At 52.5% G+C, this 25,309-nt stretch overlaps 1 protein-coding gene across 3 annotated transcripts in view; it reads right to left on the minus strand.

The window, feature by feature from the left end:
* Window positions 1-19,682, minus strand: part of DISP3 (dispatched RND transporter family member 3) — a 57,252-nt gene extending 37,570 nt beyond the window's left edge. For 2 of the 3 annotated variants that reach the window (XM_032393688.1, XM_032393669.1), the window contains exon 1: window positions 11,773-12,194. The gene's annotated coding sequence lies outside the window, so the exon portion shown is untranslated. Of the gene's footprint in view, window positions 1-11,772; window positions 12,195-19,432 lie in introns of those variants that run through there. The other variant, XM_032393677.1, reaches the window with a different exon arrangement.
* Between the last annotated feature and the right edge of the window lie 5,627 nt (window positions 19,683-25,309).

Raw genomic sequence — 25,309 nt, forward strand, 5'->3', positions numbered from 1 at the left:
TACCCAGCATCTCAAATGAAAATGGCTAAGGAGCCAGGGAATGCCCTCCAAATCTATAGAGGGAGGGGCGAGGTTAGGTGGCTCTCAGGGCGTCTGAGCCCTTCCCTCAGCAAGAACACCCTAAATCTCCCACCCCCATCCTCCCTGCCCCCAGCCCCTGGGAAACCTGGCTTTGTAGCTGTTGCTGAATCAAGCACCTACACCTATGCCCCTTCAGACCTCCTGCCCCCCAAGAAACACCAGCCTCATTAGCTAAATGTGCCAGCAGAGGGCAGGAAGTTCAGAGGGATGCACATGACCACTTCCCACAAAGAAAATCTGGGCTTATTTATCGGGAGCCAGGAGGGGTGGGAGAGGGAGTCAGCAGGGACTCTGCGGTGAGCCTGTCCAGCCCCTCATTTCCCAGAGCAGGGCGAGCTGCGGAGATAGAGTGCGTGAAGGACAGCTGGCCTCCCGGGTTGACAGCTGGTGAGGAAACTGGACACTGACTCGTAAGCCCAACAGCTCAATATATACCTGGCAAACAAGCTTTGCTCTGGTCAATATATCACCCGGGGAAACGTCCCAGCCAGCACCAGAGGAATCCAGTATTAATGGTCACAGGAGCACTGCCGCCCTCTCCCATTCTGTGTTCTCTCTAGTGGGCTCAGGGGGACAGAACTTGTCCCCCCACCGCTAAGAAGGATATGGGGTACTGAGAGCACCAGGGCCTGATTTTGGGGGGTGGCGGTGGGGAGCTAAACATGGATTTTGCAGTCGGATAAACCTGGGCTCTAGCCCTAGCTCTGCCACCCGTGGGGGGCCTGGGGTTTCAGTTTCTTCATCTGTACAATGGCAATGGTGACACCCAGCTTGCTGAGTCACAGCTGTTAGTATGATGGTGATGAGCTTCAGAGATGGGGAGAGCCCCAAATCCGGCCCCTGCTCATGGCTGGAGCCGACTCTCATTCTCTACCTCCTAGACCCTCAGACTTTAACATGGGTCAGGCACCAGGTGCACCTGTTAAAACACAAACTTCTAGGCCAGACACCAGATCCAGTCAATCAGACTCGGGGCGCGGGGGGGGGGGGGGATGGTGAGGCCCAGGAATCTAGTCACACCACCTCCCCAGGTGATTCTGTTGCAGATGGTCCAGGATCCTTCTTTGAAAGACCCTGCTGCCCTGGTCACCCTCCCCAGTCCCCAGAGACTTCTTCCAGCAGGTGGTCTAGCCGTTGGTGTTCCCCACCCTGGGGCTCACACTTGCCTCTCTGCAGGCTCGCCACACTCCTGATCCTGAGGATGGACTCAGGCTCCCGGATCTCTGGCCGGGGCTCACTCCTCCAAGCGCCTCTTCCTCCAGCCGTGGGGAGGGAAGAAATGATGGCATTTGGGCCAGGACTTTATGTCCAGAGAGAGGGATACAAACAGGATGCCCAGATCTGCCAACCAGCTCTTCAACGAGCAGTGAAAGAAAATAGAAGGCCAAGGGCTTACTGTCTGGCAGAAGCTGTGCGAGGGGCTTGGGCAGGGAGCCCTGCATCCACCAAGCAATGCCATGTGCCCAGTGCTGGCCACTTCATTTATTTATGTCATCTCTGATCCAGCCTCAGCTCTACGAGGCAGTGGGCAGAGGTGGGGTGCTGGGGTCCGGGCCTCTGCAGGCCAGTGTCAGAGCCCATCATTTTAGCCTCTGTGCTCTACTGGCAGGGGGAATTACACCCAGACTGACCCTCTCTTGCCCCCACCCCACTCCACCTCTTGTCGTCTAAGAACTCAGGCCTCACGGCCCAGACCCATCAGTCCTGGCTCCTGGAGCCCGCCAAGCAGCCTTGGCATCTCTGAAGAAAAGGCAATGAAAGCTTAATAAAACCAGTAACGCTTACAGAGCCCATAAAATATAGCCAGGCCCCCAGGCACCCCTTGCCTGAAGGGTCAGAAGGTTCCTGAAAACCCTCACTACATACCTTGGCCAGCCTGTCCTCCTCCCACCATCTCTTCCCCACCCCCAGTCCCAAGTCCTGGCCGCTGTCTGGACTTCAGTGTGAACCCGGAGGACCCACTGGACTGCTGGGTTAATAAAAAAAATAAAAAGATCCCCACAAAATATGACCAATAGCCATGGCCATAAAAGCCAAATTGGATTCCTTCTTGGATGATGAGCTTGGGGTCCTTCTCTCTCTCTGAGACCTGATTAACAAATATGTAGAACAATTCCCCTACCATCTCTGGCTCCAGCCAGCTCTCCCCGCAGCTCAAAGCTCAGGGACAAGGAAGGAGGCAGGAGCAGGGGATGCCCATCTGGGCAGTAAAAGCAGCCCCAGGGCCTGGGAGTAGGGACGCCCCCACCACTGACCTGCTGTGTGACTCAGAGCGAGTCACTTAATACCCCTGAACGGTGGTCCCCCATCTGAGGATAGATGCTCTCAAGCCCTCCCCCTTTGGATTCTCAGTCTCTGCCCAAGACGGGGAGACAACGGATGGGGAGAGGGCTCCCGTTCATCCCATTCGGAAGCTGTTGTGTAACTGGGGGGCCCGGGGACATGCGTGTGCTCAGTGTCAGCAGTTTTGCTGGGACACAGCAGGTGGCCGCCTGTCGGGTCTTAGCTCTGGGGGCGGCTTTGGAGACTATCCCTCCCCTCCCCCCAGCACACCCAGACCACATCTGTGGGTCCAGGGACATTGCAAGACCCTTCTTAGCCCCACACCACAAAAGACAAGCTTGGGGGTAAACTGGAAGCTGAAAGATACAAAGCACATAATGCAAAGTGCTCAAACCCACAGAGAGGCCACCACGACTGGTTTGGGATGGAGTTCTAGGAAGGCTTGGACCCCAGCCTGATTGCCTGGAAAAAAAGGGAGAAACCTCAGGGCAAATGTTCCCTCTGAACCCTAGGGGCTCCCCCAGCCCCTGCTGCTGGGTTTGCAGAGGGCCAAGAAGGCCAGCACCGGATGAAAGCACATCAAGGAGCTCAGCAAGGAGATCCTGGAGGCTGCTTGGGCCCTTGAGTCCCCAGGCCAGAGCCACCGCTCGCCCTGCCCTCTCATCCTGGGGGACTGAATGATCTTGTGTCCATGCAGCAACTTAACAGCTTGTAGATCATTTTCATATGGGTTTCCAAGTCTTAGGAATTATTTCTAATTTGCAAACAAGAAAACGGAGGCTAAAGGAAGTAAAGGGATTTATTTGAACCAGATTTCTGATAAGCTTGATACTCTTCTCACTATATTCGATTTTTAGTCTTACATGTTGAAAACTCTCCGAGATGTGGAGTCAGCCTTCCTGACCCCCACTGGTGTGCACACATGTGAGCTCCTCCTTGCTCTCTCCCTGTCTCTCTCTGTCTCTCTCACAGTGTCTGCCCCCAGAGTTATCTGGCCGCAGTCTAGGCACAGCTCTGGCTCCAGGGAAGAGAGGAGAGAAGCATCATGGACTAACAAGCAAGTTCATCAACTTGGGTGTCTAGGTGGAAATGCAGCTTCAGTGCCCGCAGGTCAGTGGCTCCGGGGAAGGGCTTCCTGGCTACACTTATGATGGATAGCTCAGGTGCCTATAGTCGGGGGTCGAGGGGTCAGTCTAGGAGGGGTACCTGGTACCTCTGTGCACATGAGGCCAGAACAGAGGCCCCTGACAGGGTGGGGAGTCTGACACTGGCTCTTAGCCTTGGCCCATACTCCGTGAAGGTGCAGCTGCCTACAGAGACAGGAATTGAGGGTTGGAGCTGAGCGGTCAGAGCAGAGGGCCTGGGATGAAGAGCAGATCTCCAATTATCATCCCTCTTCAACTCTGCTGCCTTTCCCATAAAAGGCTTGGGAGATTCAGTGCCCCAGGAACTAACTGCTGCTCCCAGCCCCAGAGGCCAGGAGAGACCCCAGTGAAGTTACCTGGGCTCAAGGATCTCAGTCCCTCTCTGCCCCATCCCCACCCTGCTCAATGGTGCAGTGTTATCCTAAGTCAGTGGGAACTCTCCCCAAATCCTTCCACAATAATGGGGCTCTGTCTCCTATCTGTTTGTGATCTTGGGCTAGTCTTCCTTCCTGGGTTTCAGTTTGCCCTTTGTCAAATGGGAGAGTTGGACTCAATGAGATTTCAGATACCTCCCAGTTGTCATTGGGAGTCCCCAAAGGGCCAGGACACAGAAGTGTGACAAGAAAGAAACTGGGGCGGTTTAGGGCTCGGGGAGCAGCTCGGAAGGTGAAGAGCGTTGCAGATTTCTCAGGGTGCTGGGGTTGCCACCTCCATCAGCTTTGCAGGCCCCTGGTTCCAATCCCTGCCATGGCCAGAGCCAGGGGGGCCCTGTGACCAGAGGGTCCAGCAGAATGGGTGGGGGTGGGGTGTGCAGTGAGAGGGCAAGGTTCAAGGACCCAGACTCTCTCTTCCTGATCCTGAGCTGAAGGACATTCCAGCAGACAAGAACAGGTCCTTTCCCTTTGTCAGTACTTGGGGCAGGCTCTATCAAATCCAGGACCTGGCTGTCGAAGTCCACTTCCCATTCATTCACTCACTCCCTGATTCATTCATTCATTGTCTTCATTCATTCACTCATTGGTGCTCGCTATATAAAATAAAGACTTGTTGTTAAATCGCCTTTATCTTGAACTCCTTTTCCCCAGAAGGCTCTATGAACCTTCCCAACCCAGATTTATTCTTATGCTCATTCATGCCCAAGAGGGCCTCTTGGCTGACACATCCCCGTTCATCATAAATTCCTGGCTCTGTTACTCTGGAACCATCTGCTCAAAGCCTCTGGAGACCGGGTCAGAAAGTCAGGAACCCTTGCAAGGAACCTGCAGCACCTACTACCTGCAATGCTCTCCACCAGTCAGCTTCTTTCCAGCTTCTCTGCTTGAAGAAGGGAAGGCAGGGTCTTCTCCTCTGGCTGCTGACACTTTTCCAAAGCCTGATTTCTCTCTAGCTTAGCCTAATGTGTCTCAGGCCTGGATGGCAGAAAGGAACCGAAACCAACATCCTGCCTTTGGGAAGTCACAAGATGATGCTTTAAAGCCAGCAAATACTTTTCAACCAGGGATTTCACACATTCGGTCATGTCCAGAGGGATCCAAGTCCCAGCTGTGTCTACACAGAATGGAAAGGGGGAAACATCGGGAGGAAAGCCAGACAAGTCCTGCCAGTCTGCCAGATGTTGCACACATCTGGACATCTGAAACATGATCTGTTTGGATGCTCGGCAGTGAAGAAGCAAATGGTCTATGCATGTCGCCCTGTCAACCAGGACACAGCCCCATACGTAAAAATTTCTCAGATTACTGAAGGATCCAAAGGTACTTTGGTTGCAATCTTTAGAGACCCAAATCAAGTTAATATAAAGGCCAAAGCAAGGCCTCAATCATCATATGGTGGCTGTGCTTATGGCACCTGAGGGCAGCCTGCCCACGTTCCACTGCTCATCGGCAAGCTGCTTCATCTTTCTGCATTTCACATTGCTGATCCTTAAAGTGGAATACTAACAGTGATGCCCTCATAGGGCAGGTATGAAGATGAAGCTGTAATATCTATAAAGCTCTAAGCCCAGTGCCTGGCAAGTAGTAAACTTTCCAAATATGTTGGCTGTTATTAGAATCATCATCATCATCATCATCATCATCATCTTTGTCATCGGAGTGGTCACCTCGCAGAGCTCTCCCAGCCAAGAACATGAGAAATCCTCCAGGACAGTGCAAAGGCCAGAATGGGGGAGAGGGACACATGCTCCTCCCCGAACATCCCAGGAACACCAGTTTGCCAAACGCTTTGCCCAACTCAGCCCCATCTAAGCCGCCTTCCCCAGAGACAAGAAGATCACCACATTCTCCTCCGTGATAGGAGTAGCTTCCAGCTGGCAGTCACGTCTCCTCTATTAAGAAGGTTTGGCAGAGGATGTATTGTCCAGGTGCCAGTATGTGTGTCAGATATCTGGGGCAGATGGTTGGGCAGGGATGAGCCTTCTCTACTACACCCCATCTCCCACCAAGACATCAAGCTGGGAAGAGCACCCAAGTGTGCTGCAGGCACCACCCGTGGGAAACTTTTCTCCTAACCCAGGAATGACTGCTTGCTTGGATCATGTCGTCTGAGCCCCAGAGGACACCTGGGTCCCTCTTCTACTTCTGGTAGGGGACCTAGAGGAGCCATCGCTTTCATCCATCATCACCTCTGCTCTAGGCAGGAGATGCTGGGTGGGGATGGGAGACTCTGGTGAGCCCTACAAGGACGAGACAGGCTTTTCCACCTCTGTACCCAGTGCCTGGCACACAATGGGGCTGCCCAGGCAGACACTTGTGGGATGGAGGTGGGGGGTTAAGGAGAAGACTCTTCCTGGTAGAGGAGGTTTAAGCCTCTGGACACTGTCTTCCAGGACATCACTCCCTGGTTCCAAGGAGCATCCCCTATAAGAGACCTAGATGGCACCTGCTGGCATCTGAATCCAAGCCACTCCTTCTCATTGTCCCCACCACCTCCTCATTTCCAATGGTCAAGTTCACTGCATACAGCAAGACCCTAGATCTGCCATGTGATGGCTTTTTCTGAATTTCCCAGGTTCCCAGTCCGGTTCCCTCAGAGGGAGGAACAAAGGAAGGAAGCAGGATGCCAGAATCAAGGGCATGCTCCAGGGGTTCCACCTGCCCAGTGGGTTCTCCCCTGAGTTCAGGGAGAAACATACCCAGACCCGAAGCTTCAGTAAAGCCCCCCAGGGGATGGTCCCAGGACCCTGAATCAGGCTTCTTCCCTCCAGGTTTTGGCAGGGACACAGCTCTTCCTGGCACAAATGCCGGCAAGCGTGACAAGACCTGGAAGTGTAATATAAATAGCCTGCTGCTGCCCATCAGCTCCTCCTTCCCCTTGGTTTCAGTTTCGGATTTTCCCCTTCCTTACCCCCCAGAATAAACCTGTTAACGGGGGCTCTGTGGGCTCCACCTACCTCCTGGCTAGCTGTGTGACCTTGGGCAGGTGAGTCAACCTCTCTAGCCTCAGTCCCTTCAGCTGTGAAGTGGAGTAAGGACACCTACCTCTGGGTTGTTGTAGGGATCACATCAATTAATGCGTGTAAAGCATTTAGCACAGTGCCTGGCACATGACAAAAAGTTCTGTTTTTGCTAGTGTTGCTGTTTATGATGATACATAGGTGGGGACCTGGGCAGGTCAGCAGGGTCAGGCTTGAGGTGGGGGTGCAGGGTGCAGAGGAGAGGACTTGGTATGAAATGCAGTGAAAGACAGCTGCATTTCACCCCTGCCCTTGGAAAGGAAGTATTACATTTACCGCCTGCATTGGCTCAGCTCCTTCACTGGGGGCCCTTGGATGCTTCCCACACACTCACCAGCCTGGCTCCCTGGCATTCAGGGTCTGTCACCAATGCACTGCTGCGTGATGCTTTGCAGCTTGCCCTCTCTGAAGTCACTTCCCCATTGGCAGAGGCCTCTTAAAGCCCTGACATCTCACAGAGTTAAATCATTTTTCCTAGTCCAAGCTTCATAAGGGGCTCCCACCTGAGCCCATCCACAGGCAGACAGGTTTGGGCTCCCGTGGTTGGGGACAGAGTCCAGGATGCCAAGGCAAAGCCCCCAGTCCCAGCCCTGGCCCAGAAACCTCAGGTACCCACCCCCGGTCCCTGAGAAATGGCCAGAGCTAAACTCAGGCCACAGCATTACCCTTCACGCTTCACCCTTGTTGGGGCCAGCAGAGGAATTTACATTCTTTTGGAAATCATCATGTAAACGGTTTCTCAACAAAAGCTATTCATTCAATGGATACATGGATGAATACCAGAAACAAAGCAGAGTACTGGGCAAAATAGGGACTTTAGGTTTATTCCATAAAAATCTGTCCCTAATTTGGCCTCTTCTAGGTGTATGACCTTGGGCAAGCCTCTTTACTTCTCTGAACCTTGGTTTTCCTGTATATTAAATGGGAATAATGATCCCTACTCCATGAGGTGGCTACAAGGTTGAGTGAAATAGTATATGTAAATACTTAGTAGGTACTCAACAAATGGCAGTCTCATTGTCAGCATTGTTATTACCAGCCTGCTGCTCCCATTGGAAGGCAGGGGACCTGAGGCCATTAGCCTTGAATGGTGCCCATTTCCGAAGAGCTTTGATGACCACACAGACACACGCTAATTGCCGTCCTCCCACCCATGTGCCCTCCAGCTGGTGAGGAGCAGGAGTGGCCTTCTGGTCTCCCTGTGGCCAAGCAGGGAGCTGGCTCACTGGGGGAGGCTCTGCCCCCTTCCCTGGGCTATCCTGGCAGTGTCCATGCCTCTGGCCTTTGTCGAGCAGCTGGAGTGTGAGCTCCACTGTCTGCCCGTGAAATGCGACTTTCAGAAAACATGCATATTTGTGAGTTGGTGCATGTTTCTATTTCGGGCCGACACTGCCCTCTTTATTTATTTTCCCTGGGCTTTGCATTTGGAACCCAGCTTGGAAGGGTGTTTTGACAGACTTTGACACTCCTCCCCGCTCCTCTGGCAGGAGACATGCTCTGGTGGGGGAGGATGGGCAGGGGGAGGAGGATTTAAAATGACAAGCTTTCTCTCAGCTAGGATCCACCAACAATCAGACACCCCTGCCTCACTGGTCCAGCCCTCCATCTCTCCATATTTGGGTGGGTGGGGGAGGAGTAGAAGAGGTTCAGGTGGGGAAACAATTTCAAAGAGGGGGAAAAAAACCAAAGAGGCTAATCAATATCAACACCAATAATGTTATTATCAACCACTGCTTTCACCACCACCACTTTTGGGTGCCTATTTTTATGACTGACAGTGGCCTGGAAGACTGCCCTTACAGAAACCATCTCATTTTGCAGCATCTCACTGTGCTCATCTGTAAAGGCAATTTTGCAGTACTCAGCTAGTGGGGCTGTAAGAAGTGGCCACTCAGTCAGATGGCAGCAGTGACTCTCTTCCCTCCTGGCCTCAGATCTTGGCCAGCTGCCCATGGACATCTGACATGATCCAGGTCTTAGGGACTTGGGGCTGATTGCCAAGACCCTACCCACCAGGCAGGCCTCTAAAGGTGTGCTCAGCGAGTCCCTTCTCTGTGGTCATTTACAACCAGCCCAGAGTTGACCTTAACTTAGGGAGGAAGGACCTTAACTCAGACAACTCCATCTGCCTGGATGACCAGATGAGTGAAGGGGAGATGAAGAGACAAGAGAAATGTGTTTAAACTGTCAGAGAAAAGGGCTTAAACCATAATTCTAAGGCTCTGAGGGTCAGGAGATCCAGGTTGAAGTTCCTACTCTTCTGTTCATTCATTCATTCATTCATTCATTCACCTAGCATCCACCAGCAGAACCAGTGGTTCATGCAGAATCAATGTCCGCCTCAATGGAGAATGCGCTGCAGCAATGTGACCTCAAGAAAATTACTTGACATCTCTGGTCCTATAAAGGAAATTATCTGAACATCCCTCATTCAGGGGACAGGATGAATTCACCAGTGGTGGGTACTTTGAGCAGGGGGGAAAGGTACTATAAGCTCTGAGGTTAGAACCCTGATTTTCAATCCCACCCACACTCAAGAGTGAGTTCATGTTCCACATTATTAGGACCAAACAGGGACCCTTGAAGGTCACTTCAGCCAGCCCTGTTCTTGCAAAGATGGGAAGCCTGAGGCTCAGAGAAGGGAAATAACTTGACCAAAGACACACTGGGAGACTGTGGCCAAGCTGAGACTAGAATGCAGGTCTCCCTACTCCCACTCTAGTGCTCTTTCCACCACATCACACTGGGACTCTTGCTCTTCCAACATGGTTTTGGATTTTAAGGGCAATAGCAGAAGAGGTATCAAAGGGGAAGCCAGAACATGGGTACCAGATCCTTCAAAATCCCCATAGGGTGGGGGCTTGCTGTGATTCCAGAACAGAGGAATCCTGGCCCCTTGGAGAGACTGTTGGGGCTCTGGGGCATCTGGCCCTAGACATGTTCCCAGGGAGGGGCCGGAAGCTGCTGAGGCCATGGGCCGGGAGGGGGGCGGTGTCAGACTTTCACAGAGAGGGGAGTGGAGGCATAAAATCTACCTGGAGAATGGAGTCGGCTCCCCCTAAGGGTCAGCTGTGTCCAGAATGGAGCAAAGACCGACTGGGGTCAGACCCAGGCTGAAGGAAAGTTGGTGAGAGAGTGAAGGCAGCTGGGAAGGAGGAACTGGGAAAGACAAAAAAAAAAAAAAAAAAAAAAAAGGAGGGAGAGATACATGGGGGAGGAGAACAGAGCAGGGAAACAAAGAGAAAGTGCAAACAAAAAATGATGCAGAAAGAGGGGCGTGTACCCTGGTTGTAGAAGATTTGTCTGGAGTAGGGTCTGAGGAAGGGGAGCAGGCATGGGGGTGGTGAGCTGAGCAAAATGGATTCTGAGCCTAAAATCCAGATTCTGTAAGGCCAGGCTTCTGCCCATAGCTTCCACTGGGCCATAGCCTCCTTCCATTTGGCAGATGCCCGGCTTCCTGCTCAGGTCTGCATGGCGGGGCGGGGGGGCGGGGGGGATTTCTCCCCCCCCCCCCCCCAACGAAGTGTGTGTCTGTATGTGTGTGTTGTGCGGGGAGCCTGAGCAGCTCTGTGAATCACTGGGTATCCCTGCGAGCACCCAGAGAGGAGGTCTGGAGTCTGGGGCTTAGAAAGATGTCCGGAGACAGCATGACCTGGAGGAAGACGGCGCGCAGATACTAGCGCTTGTGGGAAGACCTGAGTTTGCCCACGTGTGAGTGGATGGATCGTCCCTCTGTGTGTGGACTGTGAGTGGATATATATTTGCATGAGTGGACTATGAGTCTGTGTGGGGATGGTTTGCAGGTGGCCTGTACGTCTGTGTGAGTGTTCCCAAGGACCGTGGGTCCGTGGGCGGGCGCGGGGGCTGTGGGTCTCCAAGGCCGGCTCGCGGCGCTGTCCGCGGTGCTAACCCGGGGCGTGGACAGGAGGGCACCTGCGCCCAGCCTCAGGGGGACCGCAGGAGCCTGGCGCCAGCTGTCGAGCAGACAGGGGCCTCAGAAAGGAAGTCTCCAAGTCTTCCTTGGAGGCGCCTTGCCAGTCCAGCTGCAGGTCTCCCCGGGGAGTTGGGAAAAGTTCTCCCAGCGGCGGGGCTGGCTCACGGGACTCCGCGCCACTCACACCAGGAATCTTACCCCAAGCTCAGCGCCGCCACTGCCCGCTGCTCAGCCCACCTCCACCTTCACTCGCGTCTCGGCAGGGCCCGGGGACCCTATCGCGCTTCCACCGCCCGCCCAGTCTGCCCCAGAGCTCCCGCGCGCCCAACTGGACCTGCAGCCAGGTTAATTGCTTTCCAGGACTCGGGAAATGTCCGGCCGAAAGCACGAGTGCGCTAAGGTGGGGAGTGGATGGAGAGGAGGTCATTAACCTTTTCCTCCCTCCGCTCTAGCCGGGCCGAGAGCCGGATCCCGGGCGGCTTTTAGACCTACACTCAACTTTTACGGAATCAGTCATCCACCCGCGAGGACAAGCAGGGGGCTGGAGGTCGGAAGCCTCCCCGGAGATCGGAAATCTCGCCAACTGTGGACATCAAACTGACCCATGCACAACGAAGAAGCTGCTCCGGCCCCGGGAGGAGTTGGTGCGGAGCTGGGGCCCGGCCGCGGGGGGCAAGCTCCGGGCTCTGCCCACCATCAGCTGGCTTTCCCGGGGAAGCCAAGGCCTGCACCCAAGGCTGGCCGGAGAGCAAGAGAACTCCACACACAGCCCCGCGCAGGCCGGGGTGGGGTCGGCGCGGAGGGCTTGCCCCTTTCTCTGAGCAATGCATCCCCCAGCCCCGACCCGGATGGCGCCCAGCGGCCGTCGCACTCACCTCGGCTTGCCAAGCTGAGCTGGCTGAGCCGCGGGCGCGGGAAGGAGGCACACCGGAGGGGATGGGGGCTCGGCCACCCCGCCGTGAGGACTTGTCCCCTCGCGGAAGTCTCAGGGAGAAGCTCTTCGGAGCTGCAGGAGGCCGGGGTTCCCCACTCCGCTCCAGAGAGCACAGACCGCGCACAGCGTGATGCTGATCCTGGTTCCCAGCGCACAACCCAAGCACTCAGCGCCGCCGCCGCCTTTTATTTGCCGCCCGCCTTTGTTTGGGTCCCGGCTCCTACCACGGGGTGTGGGGGTGTCCGGGGCAGGCTCTTGAGCTGCGCCGCCCCCCAGCCACTGGTGCCTCCGGCCTGCGCGCCGCCTGGCCTCGCGTCAGTGGCCGGTGAGGGCCTGCGATCCGCCGCTCACTGCTGTCTCTGGAGCCCGCCGCCGGGCGCCGCGGTGGCCGCCGCTCCCCCTGCGGGAGCTGCGCAGTGGTACAACCGGGCTCACAATGCCGGCGGGCGGGGCTGCGAGCGGCGTAGCGACCCCTGGGGGTCGATGCACGCCTCTGCAAACGGCCCAGGCCGTGACTCCTGCTCCGACCCCAAGTTTCCTAGGTCCCCAGGTCTCTCCCGCCTGCGCTCCTGTCTCCCGATCCGCACAGCCTTGGCAGATCACCAGCCGCCTGGACAATCGAGGGCATCCCCGGGTCTTCTCCAGAGGGAGCTGCCAAACCCGGGCTCCTGGCGCCGTCCCTCCTTCCCTCCTTCATCCACCTTTCTGGCACCAGAGCCCAGAGCCATGCCAGCCCCTGGGACCGGGCATCCCTCCAGCTCTTGCACGTGGTCTGCCTGACACCCCTGTCCGAAAGGCCACAAGGAGAAGGGGCCGGGCAGCAAAGACCAGTGCCTGGCCCATTTCTCTCCATCAGGGCTCAGAAGGCATCAGCATTGGTGTCACTGAGGGAGAGCCGAGGGGGTCGCCTCAAAAGCGGGGTAGCCACAGCACCCCAGCTGCAGAATGGAGAGGTTTTACTTAGAGAAGCCAGGAAGAAGGGAGGCCACCACCACTGTTGTGTGAGGGGTGAGCCAGTTTATCATACATCTTCAGAGTGTGTGCGGAGAGGAGCAGGGAAGACAGAGATGGGGGAACCCAACTCAGCCTGCAGCAAGTTCCCAGCTTCTGGGAGAGATAAGAACACGAGAGAGTTCTAAAATGAAACACCAAGCCCCATACCCACACACAGGTACTCAACCCGTGCCAGTTTCTCCAGCCCTTCTCTTTAAAAGAGGAAAACTGGGGCGCCTGGGTGGCTCAGTTGGTTAAGCGACTGCCTTTGGCTCAGGTCATGATCCTGGAGTCCCGGGATCGAGTCCCACATCGGGCTCCCTGCTCGGCAGGGAGTCTGCTTCTCCCTCTGACCCTCCTCCCTCTCATGCTCTCTGTCTCTCATTCTCTCTCTCGCAAATAAATAAAAAAATCTTAAAAAAAAATAAAAATAAAAAAAATAAAAGAGGAAAACTGAGTTGAGGGCACCTCTAATGTTAAGGTGCTGAGTGGAGCTCCTGGTCTGTGGCTCACTTACCATTCCTGCTCTGTGGTATCCAGTCCCTGGGAGCTGTACCCACTGGCTCACTGCCAACTGGACACATTGGTATTTATGACCCTGGATGCCTTGAGAGCTCATCTATGCAGAAGCAAATGGCCCGAGCCAGTGTCCCTGCCCCAGCACTCACTCCCCATGTGCTCAGGATCCTCAGGGGAGCCGTTGCCAGACTAGCCAAGCCTGTTAGGAGACTCCCAGTGGCATCATCTGGTCTTGAAGACATTTAGGGTTGGAAGCAGCTCCTGACTCCAAGGTTGCCACCCTGAGCTGGGAGGGGAGGGAGACAGAGACAGAAGGCCTCTCCTGAGAAGTGGGGAGTATGTGTGTTGCTGCCCCCAAGATCAGTGGCCAAATCTGACATAGGAGTACAAAGGAACAGACCTAGCGCCACGGTGCACACTTCTGGTCTCTCTTGCCACATCCCAGAAGGAAGCCAGAAAATGTGAAGCTATGGGAGAGGGTGGGAGGAAGGAGAACAGAGAAAAGATTGGTTTTTAAGGGAGCAATAGGGGAGATACAAAGTATGTTCCCAAGCCCAGCTGAGAGCAAAGGGTTTTCTTTGCTGGGTGAATGGCTTACTCTTCTCAGTTGGTTTGATGGCTGCTTCCAGGAGCCTCCTCAAAGTTCTCCAAGCCTCCTGCACTGTTGCTCTCAGTCTGACAGATCCACAGGGAATGCCACAAGGAATGCCACCCTTGGCCCACACCTGGGACACAGTCCCCGCTCCCCTGGGAACTATTTTTAGCAGATGGGGGTCCTAGCTTCATGCCACCTAGCTAGCCACAGCTGTGGCCACTTTGGCCACACCCTGCTCCAAGTCCTTGCTGCCTCCAGGGGTCTCCAGATGATCTCCAGTGGGAGATGGGCTTGCTCTGCCCTTGTCCAGGGATTTCTGGGTACCGAGGATGCAGAGGCAGAGGCCCACGGAGTGGGGGAGGAGGTAGGGAGTGTGATGCCCGAGAACACTGAAAGGATACAATTTTCCCAGGCAATCAACAGAGTTTTAAAAATGCAAATGGAACCGGGCCTTTGAAATATGCCTGCCATAAAGTGGAACTGGTGGTGGCAGCCCTAGCTGGTGCGGGCTCGGAAAGTCATGAGAAACCTCCTCGCAGGGCCTCATCCTCAGACTTCCTTCCCTCCACTCCCCACTCTGCCTGTAGGACGAGTGTTTATGGGGGACTGGGGATGCTGGACTCAGAGATCCCTGCCCAACCTCAGGGCACCTCCCTGAAGCCTCAGTGATCTGCCCAACAGAAAGGTGGCAGAGACTGAGATTCTCCATCTCCCACAGTCCGTACCCCCACCTTACCCCCTAACCCCCCCACCTCCCCACCCCCTCTGCCGCTCCAGTGCTGTCTGCTGGAAGTTCTTCCTGGATCTGATTTAAATGCCTCTTGCTGCCGATAAGCGGCTTCCCTTATACTCTGTCTTCAGGACTAATTGAAAGCTTCTTTTGTAAGGTGTTTGAGCTATAAAGGGCTGCTTTGTCCTTCGTTCCCATCCCTTTATTTCTGTTTTCATTTTCTCTCCAACTATGTCTGAAGTAGGGCCTCTGAGCCCAATCTCTGAGTCCACCACTCCCAATAAAGCCATGTTTCTGTTCCACCCCTTACCAGCTGTGTGACCTTGGGAAAGTCACTTCACCTTGCTGAGCTCAGTTATTTTGTCTATAAAATGGGGGTGGGAGAAGTACTTATCTCATAGTAGTGGTTATAAAGAGTTTATTAAATGAGTAAATCTCAGTGCACAAATAGCATTTAGCACAGTGTATGGCACAAACCAAGCTCTAAATAAATATTAGGTGGTGGTGGTGGTGGTGATGATGATGATGATGGCCTGCTGAGCAAGAGAAGGCCTGGAGGTGTGTTGCTGAAGGTGACCATAACCCTTCTCACTTCTTTGCCCCACCCCTGATGAGATGAACTGTGTACAAACCAAGTCTCTCAGCAGATGGTTGAGCAGCTCAGGGGAAGAGTATATGGAGAGGGTTGGAATTGTTTATCCTGAAAAATATGGTAGATTAAGACAGTTGTTCTACTGTTCCAGCATTAAGGAATAGAATAATTACATTTAAAAGTAATTATCTCTTCAATCTGCTAACACACTGACTTTGGAGCTCTTGGCCCCAACTTCTAGTCTCACTTCTCCAGGAAACCGTTGAGTAGAGGCAAGTGGACTTGGGTGTGCTGGAAAAAAGCTCTAGATGTAGAAGTCTTTTACTAACTCTATGACCTTGGATAAGTCACTTCATTTCTCTGAGACTCAGTTTCCTCAGCTGCAAAATGGGAGTATAATGATCTGTGCCTATAATATGCCGGCAATGATCTTTGCAGCTGAGGTGGAGCACGGATTTATAGACAACCATCTGATAATTAGTCACATATATAGTTATATGTTGTTATAGTTATATATAGAGATGGGTAGAATGATCATTCCCTCTTTCCATGACTTTCAGGGTTGACTGCACTTCATTTGATATAATGGGTGCAAAAGAGCTCAGGAAACTTGCCCATGTTCATGGTGAATGAATTTCTGACTCAAGGTCATGTAGGAAGTTAGTGGAAGAGTTGGGTTGGACCCAGGCCTCCCTGGGTTCAATCTTGAGCTTCTACCAAGGCACCATCTTTCCTCCTTCTCCCTGGAGCTCTGTTCAGGAGGTGAGTGTGAGCTTATGGGGGGCAAAGGGTAGAGGGGCCAATAATTCAAGAGAAGATAGAAAGGTCTGGAGAAAGGTGATAGGGCCAGACTGGGATAGACAGGGCCTGGGGGAGGCTGGACAGATGGCAACCCTCTCCTCCTACCTCCAGAATTCTGCAAGCAGCCAGACCTAGCACTCCTTTCCCAGCCTTGCCTGCCTCCTCCAAGGAAACAAGCAGCCTGCACCAGAGTGAATACAATCCAAGTTATTAATTGCCTGCAACAATTAGCCCCAGTGCCTGGGCCTGCAGACACCCAGGTCCTGAAAAAAAAGCCAGTTACAATATTCACTCTGCTGCATAATTCTCCCCCAGTACCACCCTACTCTCCATTCATGTTTTAGGCGCCTTTGCTCTGACCCCAGCATCTGGAGAAGACCAAGTTTTCCCTAGGTCTTCAAGAGTGGAAGTCACTCAGGGGTTAGACCCTGAGGGGCATTACACATAGCAGGGCCAAAGCAACGGCAGGAAGGAGCAAGACCCTGCCAAAGATTTAGCCCACTGTGTGGCACTAGCCAAAGACTATCCCACTATATAGGAGAGAATACAACCTCCAGGTTGAACGTTTTAAATAGATTTCTTGAGGGTCTTATTGTTAGTCCCAGCAAGGGAGAGATCAGAAATGTCCCCAAAGTTCTGGTTTGAATCAGTTCAGTCACATACTAGGTTTGCATCTTTGGGAAAATCCCTTCATGACTCTGAGCTCATTTCCTTATCTATAAACTGGGGATGGTGGTCACACCTCTTCATGGAGGGAGATTCAGGGAAATGCTATGCAGAAGCACATAGCAACACACTAAGTGGCACGGGATGAGCTGGAAATAAATGGTATTCTGTTCTATATGGACAGAGCCCTGGCAGGAGAGTCCATGCTGCCTGTGGGTCCCCTGTCCCTTGGCAGGGGAGCAGACATGGGAGGCAATGGGGAATGAGGTAGATGGGGAGTTAAGAGACCTGGATGCTGAACCCAGGTTTGTTGTAACTTCCACTGTGGTCCTGGTGTCCTTTCCACTCTGGCCTCTTGTTCCGACCTGACAAATGAGGACACAAACCTAGTGAGCTCTAGAGCCCCTCTAACTGATTTTTTTAGAAGAGTATGAGCAGAAGGAATGAGTTTAGAATGGGTAGGAGGCCATGGGGAGTGTAGAATCCCCAATTATTCAGGGGTGAATGGCAGCGGTAAATGTAATGGAACTGCCAAGAGACCATGAAACCAGTTACATAAATAGTTAAGCCTAGAGTCACTAATCTGTTGGTTATGCATCAGTAAAAGAAAACACTTACCTCTTATCAAGACAGGTAATAAAGATCATCACCTGGTTCAGAACTACTTGGGAGAGGCTGGGTAGAAGTCCCCAGCACAGTTCTCACTGGTGGGGTGTTTCAGGACCACAAACAGCGGCAGATGCCAGCCTCCAAACACCTGGGCCATGGTTGAGGTGAGGGCAAAGGGATGAGGGACATGGACTTGGCCACTCAGTTCGATCCTCAGAGATGGTGTGATGATGCTGATGTTCAAGAATAACTTAGTGTGAGCAATGCTGACATTCAAGAATAACTCAGTTACACATGGTGGGTCTCTGAGTGCCCAGAGGGATTGCCTAAGTGTTAGAGAGTAGGGTTATGTATAGGGCCTGTCTCCCAGCCCCTCCCCAGGAACATCTAAGGCTCCTCGTGCACCTGCCTGGGTGTGAACTCTTTCATGACTCAGCATGGAATTCCAGCCCCATCTCCCCCACCCCAAACCCTACCCTACCCTGACCCTTTGTCCCTCTGGCCTCAGCTTCCTGGTACAAGTTGGCCAGTGCCTCCCTTTGCCTCAGCCTGGCTGGCCTACTGGCGCCAGAAGCCAAGCTGGCTTTAACCCTGACCACCAGGCCCCATCTGGGCCTCAGCAGTGACAGCAAGAAAGAGCTTTTTTGGCATTTTCCCAGTCAGAAATCTGCATGGCTCTGATGGGCTGCCCCAGTACCAGCTCTTATTCCGGCACATCCAGTGTGGGAGGGTGGGGAATGTTCTGTGCCAGAGAGCTCTGTGGCCAGGGCCCCTGAGCTGGAATGAAGGGCTGGTAGAGAGATCATCAGTGCTCAGGCAGTTAAAATACCTTTTAGGCAGCAAGGGATGCTACTGACAACATCAGCATCATTAATAATTAATGGCTACAGTTTGTTGTGTGCCAGGCCCCATATATGTATTACTTCATCTAACCTCACAACCACCCCAGGAGGTGAGTCCTTTATCATCCTCATTTCCAGGTGAGAAGATTGAGGCTCAGAGAGTAAGTTGCTTCAGGTCACATGGCAGGGAAATACTGAGGACTCAGCTTTAGGCAGTTTGATTCTATAGCTCAGATTCTTTACCACATTGTTATTCCCATTTCACAGGTGGAGAAACTGAGGGTCAGAGAGGTGAGGGACTTGGTTAAGTTCACAGAAGAGTCAGTGATGGAGAGGATTTGAACCAAGATTTGCCTGATGTTGGAGATACCACATTTATCTGTTCACTCCACTGCTCCCCAAGGAACTAGGTCCCTGTTGGGTGCCCACTCTCAGAGTCCCCTTCCTAGGTCTAAAACACAACTAAGCTAATCTGCCTGTTCTTCCTTAGGGAAGTCACTGCCTCTCTCTGAGCCCCAATCTACCAAGGGCAACATGCTAAGACAGAGCTCGCATTCTAATTTGAGAATTGCTTTGTCTGATAACATTCTTCCATGGAGACTAGAAGGGCCATCCTGCAAAATGGCAGGACAGTCCCCAGGACCCAGAAGGACAGGGTCATACTCATCCCTCCCAGGACAAGATGCAGGAGCCAGGGCTGCAAGCTGCAGACATCACCTGACACAAAATGCCAGGCCGACTCCTAGCTTCTCATTTATGAGAAGACGAAGGCCCAGGACAGGTGACTGCAGTGGTGTGGTTGGCTCCTGACAGCACTGTCCCTTTGGCCATCCCTCCAAGTCTTCTGTGTCCTTCCCAACACCTCTGAGTCCTCATTTTGCAGCTGGGCACGTCTGGGGACAGCTGTTCTAACTGGCATCCAGAGCCACATCTGGCAGATACGGCAGCAGGATGCAGGAGGAATATGTGAATAGTCCTAATGACCACGTGGGGCAGCAGCCCGGGCCAGGCTCACACGGCCGGTTGTGCCTGGGGAGCCGGGCTGGTGGCATGTCCACTTACCCGCCTCCTCCTCTTCATCCTCCCTGTCCTCCTCCTCTCTCCCGGCCCTTCCACTGCTCCTCCTCCTCCCCCTTGTTTTCCTTCCTCTCTTCCCCCCACACCCCTAAACACCTCCAAACTCCTCACCTTCCCTCCTTTACACTTATTCCTTCCCTTGATAACGACCACAGTCAACATTTGCTGAGCACTTACTGTGTGACAAGCCCCGTACCAAGCATTTTTCCTGCACCATCCTCTTCAATCTTCACGACAGGCCCTTGGAGAATAATCACGTCTCTTTTATAGATAAGGAAAGTATGGCTCAGAGAAGTCAGGATGTAAGGCCCACACTCTCCTGTCCCTTTGTGCTGCTGGGGACATAGCACCTCATCACACATGGGGCAAGAAGGCCGGAGGTGGTGTGATCCATTCTCTTCAGCCTTGGATGGATTGTTGGTAGATGTGGGGTTTTTTTGTCTTTTGATTTTCCTTTAAAGCTCTAAGCTGATTTCATCCCCCCACGCTGGATTGCTGTGTTCTCTGCTCCTTCTAACCCTTTCCTTCCCACAATGTGTATGGGCAGTCCAGAGTCAGCTGTTCATCATGCTCGCTAAGTCAGGAAATGCAACCAGACCACCACACCCCCGTGGGACCAGGTGTTAGTGGGCCAAGTGCAGAGGACTCCCCTCGTCCCCTGGGGATTTTGTGATCATGGTCATTTCAAAGCTTTTTTTTTTTTTTTCTTGAGGGGGAGGGCTGAAGGGAGAAGGAGCTAGAGAATCCCAAGCAGGCTCCATGCCCAGCATGTGAGCCTGATGTGGGGCTCAATCTCACGACCTCAAGACCATGACCTGAGCCAAAATCAAGAGCCAGATGCTTCACTGACTGAGCCACCCAGGCGACCCATGATCATGGTTATTTCAATCCATGGATAGCTAAGGCCTGCAGCGCAGTTGGCTAGGAGCATGGAGTCTGGGGTCAAAGTCTTGAGTCCATTTATAGCTATGCCACTGGCCAGGTGATGGTGGTCAACCTGCTTGAATTCTCTGAGTCTCAGCGTTCTTGCCTATAAAACAGAGACAATACTCACCTCGAGGAGTGGTCGTGAAGATCAGTAGGATAGTGTATACAGTGTCTGGTACACAGTCCACAGGCCATGGCCTTCTCCATCTCATTTTGGGTCAAGAGAATTAGAGAAACATACTCCCTCTAGCCCAGGGCGGTCCCCCTGGTACTCATTCCCCAGAAATTGCTCTTCCAAATATTTTTTGGTAGGATTTAGATAGCACGGTCATAGCCAGCATTTTTGTATGTGTCCCATGTGTGATAGGCGAATTGATCATGTCATCTTATATAGAACATGTGAGTTCCGAGCGTAAGTCCTAGAGCCAGACAACCTACGTTCAAATCCCAGCTCTGCCACTTACTGGCTATGTGACTTTGGGGAAGTCACCTAACCTTTCTGTGCTTGGCTGTCCTCATCTGTCAAAGGAGCTTATAGCAGCACCTACTTCCTAAAGGTGCGATGAGGAGTTGGGGGTGCATGGAAAGTTACCAAGATCAGTGCCGAGCCTTGATAAGTGGTTGGTATAAATGTCACACACTATTATTTAATCTCTACACCAATCTCAGAAAGTGGATATTATCATCCTTGTTTTACAAAAGAAGTAACCGGTAGAGGTTAAGTCACTGGTCCAAGGTCTTATAGCTAGTAAGTGGCAGAGGCGGGATTTGAACCCAGTTCTGACTGATTCCCAGGCTTCCGCGTTTCGCACTGCAGTCACATGTCTAGGAGGGAAGAGGAGAATGGGGCTTCGAGGCTCAGTCAGCTCCTCCAATGCCATGACCCAGATGAACTCACTTGCCACCCTCTTGATGTTCCCATTCAGTCATTTATTTCAAAGAGACTCCCGTTTAACTATTTACTCCTATTCCCAAACCTGCTCACTCTGCAGGCCTCTCAAGCCACGGGAGCCTGCAGTGGCCCTGAATCCAGCCTTGCTCTCCCCCAGGGCTGGCATGAGCTGTGGGAAGCCAGGAGAGCTCCCAGGCATCCAGGAAGCCCCTAGGACTCCTTCTGTTCCCTGCTGAAGGGTCTGCTGATCCAAGTGCTCCATGGCTCCACCCTCCCCACCGCCCGCAGGACACAGCCCTGAGGGAATATGGCACCCAAGGCCCTTTCCTCCTCAATGGCCTCTCTCCAGCCCTGTTACTGCAGCCCCTCCCCACCCCCAGGAGCCTCAGCTCCACTCCCACCCCAAGAGCCCGTGATGGCTCAGATATGCCTCACAGCCTTTCTCACGTCACTCCATCTGTCTGAAAGGCTCTTTCTCTTCTTCTCTACCAGCTGAAATATTACTCATCTAAAGGCCCAACTCATCCCTTCCATGCTGGAGCTACCCCCCAACCCTACACCCACTCTTCCCTCAAAGTCTTTAGCTCTTTCTCGTCTTTGCTCCTGGAACAATTTCACACATCTATTTCTGCATTTGTCACAGTCTGACTTGTTTTCTATATAGAGTCTGTTGCGCGAGGGCACACGAGGTGTGAAGGTGCATGAGGACTCTGCGGAGGGGGCCACTTCCCAGGCAAGGGCTGAGGGCATGAAGGGCAGATCTTAAGCAGCAACAGAGCCTGGAGTTCCAGGACCATCTGCTCCAGGACCTGGCTACCGAGGCCAGAAGCTAGAGACAGGCGTTACTCCCCATGATCACATGGCACTTCGTTGGGAAACTATAGAACCTGGGCCTCCAAATCCTGATCCTGTGGGGTCCCCCAAAGTCCCCGTTGTACAGCTGGGCTGATGCACACTCTCTCTGCCACCCAGAGCCTCCAATGATCCTTGCTACTTTTATTAGTCAGCAATTGCCATAATAATGCTGCATAACAAACCACTTCAAAGTCTCAGGAGCATTTAACATTAATACGTGTATTTTGCTCACAGGTCTAGAACCTGACTGGAGAACTCTGCTTCAGGCTGTGGTCCAGCTCATGTATGCTCCATGTGTCCTATAAGGGGCTGCATCTACCCTGATTAGGTTCCTTTTGTGGCTGTGGCAGAAATTCAAGAATGCAAGCACAACCGCCTAAACACATCTCAAGGCTCGTCTCTCATTGTATTTGCTGCCATCCCAATGACAAGAGCAAGTCCCCTGGCCAAGCCCAAAGTCAACTGGTGATGAAGGAGACTCAGCTCACGATGTAGCCATAGCAAGACTATAAATGTAAAATACCAGTCTGGGAGGCTGGAAAATTAAGACCAATAATTCAGTTTATGCCTCTACCTTCCCTCCTACAGATTCAAATTGATTGCTGACTGCCCCGCAAGCCACTAGACAAGTCTCTTCAGCCTCCTTCCCTGCAGTTACTACCCACAGAGCTTTCAGCGGATGCTCCACCTTCCCCATCTGAAACTTAGCCATGCTGATTGCAAAACAACGGTGGAAAAGAAATGTAAAGAGAATACTCAGGCTCCGAGGGTTAAAGGTAAAGGGAGAGGAAGGAGGCACATCCTTTGTTTAACTTTGGAAGGTGGACAGTGAGGGAGATCTATCCTCACCCCCATCTTCCAGCACTACCCTTGTCCCAAATCTGAAAGGTGAGCTTTAGGGATCCCTCAAAGCTTTGAGTCAAGTTCTCATAGGACCACTCATCTACACGGCTTCGGAACCTCGGTGTGGGGACACTTTTTAGCAATTTTTATCTATTTTCATCAGCTCACCATTTTTTTTTTTTTTTTTTTGATAGCAGCCCACCAATTTCCAATGGAGAACCATCATTTCCCCTTTAGACCATGTGATTTGGTGGGAGGCATGCACATGTGACCCTGGCCTAAGCCAATCAGAGCATCCCATTGTCCCCTTGGCTACAGTGATTGATTCAGGAATAGACCCCTGGCAAATCCAGGCCAATGAGAATTCAGTCCTGGACTTTTGTCAAATTTCTGGGCATGACATGAGGAGTGAGAGGGAAGCCAGGAAGAGACTCTATTTTTCCTGCAGGACCGAATCTGAGAGGCTATAGATTCTGTATTACTAATAGCCATCATGGCACCACACTGATTCCAAGAATAAAGTGTGCCAACCTCACCATGAACTGAGGGACAAAGGGAGATTTGACTTAAGCTCCTGGATCAAGCTATGCCTGAAGTCCTACCTTGAGACTTTTCAGCTATTAGATCAGGGAGAAAAGGTTTTCTGTCACTTATAACTGAGAGTCCTGATTAAATAATTATGGACTCCTATAATCATGGAATTTGGGGCAGCTAACACCAAGGATGCTTAGGATAATAAATTTGTTGGGGCGCCTGGGTGGTACAGTTGGTTGGGCATCTGACTCTTGGTTTTGGCTCAGGTCGTGGTGTCAGTGTCATAGGATCGAGCCCCGTGTCAGGCTCCATGCTCAGCGTGGAGTCTGCTTGGGGTTCTCTCTCACTCTCCCTTTGTCCCTCCTGCTTGCGCTCTCTCTCGCTCTCTTTCTCTAAAATAAATAAATAAATATTTGAAAAAAATAATAACAAATTTGTTATATCTCAGAGTTTAAGTCCTTAGAGACTAAGCCTGACTGAAAGGAATATGGAGAGGACTTCAAAGCTATGGGTGTGGAGCAGGGGAGGGCCCAAGTTGCCTTTATGCACCCCCGCTGGTGCCAGTGCATTTGTCCCATACCAGGAGCTCCTGCAGTTCCAAGCACCAGACTGTGGATTGGCCTGGGAGAGCCATGTGCAATGAGATGCACAATCCCAGCTTCCTTGTCTTAGCAACAGCCCTTTAGGATTGTGTTTCTACATGGCACCCTCTTATCCTTTCATCCAGGGAGGAGGTGGGGTCTGAGCTGGCCTGGAACAGTGCAAGCTGTGCTGCTGGGAGGGAGAGGTGGATGGTGAGGACACCCCTTAGAAAAGCTGCATATGGGGGCAACTGGGTGGCTCAGATGGTTAAGCGTCTGCCTTCGGCTCGGGTCGTGATCCCGGGGTCCTGGGATCGAGCCCCACATTGGGCTCCTGGTTCAGCGAGGAGCCTGCTTCTCCCTCTCCCTCTGCCTCTCTCCCTGCTCATGCTTTCTCTCTCTCTCTCTGTATCTCTGTGTCTCAAATGAATAAATAAAATCTTAAAAAAAAAGAAAAAGAAAAAGAAAAAAAGAAAAGCTGCATTTGGCCAGCAGAGGAGGCTGCCCCAGACCGGACTGCTCTGAGGCAGGCGCCTGGCCCAGTGTGCCAACCTCCATCTTGGCATCAGTGCCCACTCTTGCTGGCTGACCTTTCTGAGCAGATATTTCAGGAAAGGGAATGGAAGCTCACACCTTGTGCTGGCTTCCCCACCTGCTGAGACGATCTTCAAAGGTGCCAATGGCTGAACTGGCTGCTGGACCACTTCTCTCTGCCAGGACCCAGGCTGCCATTGGCTGTGTTCCTCTCCAGCCCACAGGGCCTCCCACCTGGCCACAGCTCCTGGATCCAGCTTCACTTCTGGCCTGGCCACTCTTCCTCAGAAGGTAAGTGGCTCTTTTGCCCTGCATGGAGGTTCCTGAGTATAATAATTTGGGTTCCAGTTCCGCTTTCTCCAGGGGCTTGCTACTTGTATAAATTGGCATCAGTTTGTCCACTTGAAAAACGGAGGCTTCCCTAATAGTGATAAGCCTCACTACACTTTTATGAAATGGGCCTTCACACTCCCATTCTACAGGCTAAGAAGCCAAGGCTCTGAGGGTCCCTGATGCTATTCATTCAGCAGTCTCATTGAGCACAGTCTACTTGCCAGGCACTGTACTAAGGTCTCAGGACATTAAGGTGACTAAAACAAGGTCCCGACCCACAAGCTGCTCAGTTGGGGTGGGTGATACACTTGCCGAAGGGCATAGAGCAAATTGTCATCTCCTCTACACACAGTAGGTACTCAATCAATGCATGAATTGGCTGAAATGCCTTATGGGCAACTGACAAGGAGCAATCATGGTCAAAAAAGACAGCAGGATGCAAAGGATGCATCAGGAGAAAGGGAGATGTCAATTTTCAGCCTGGACGCTAGGTTTGCAAACAAAAAATCTATCATATCTGACGCTGTTTGCTAAAGACTAGAACAGAGATGAAGG

This window comes from Phoca vitulina, unplaced genomic scaffold, assembly GCF_004348235.1.
Source record: "Phoca vitulina isolate PV1807 unplaced genomic scaffold, GSC_HSeal_1.0 scaffold2, whole genome shotgun sequence".
Classification (NCBI taxonomy): Eukaryota; Metazoa; Chordata; class Mammalia; order Carnivora; family Phocidae; genus Phoca; species Phoca vitulina.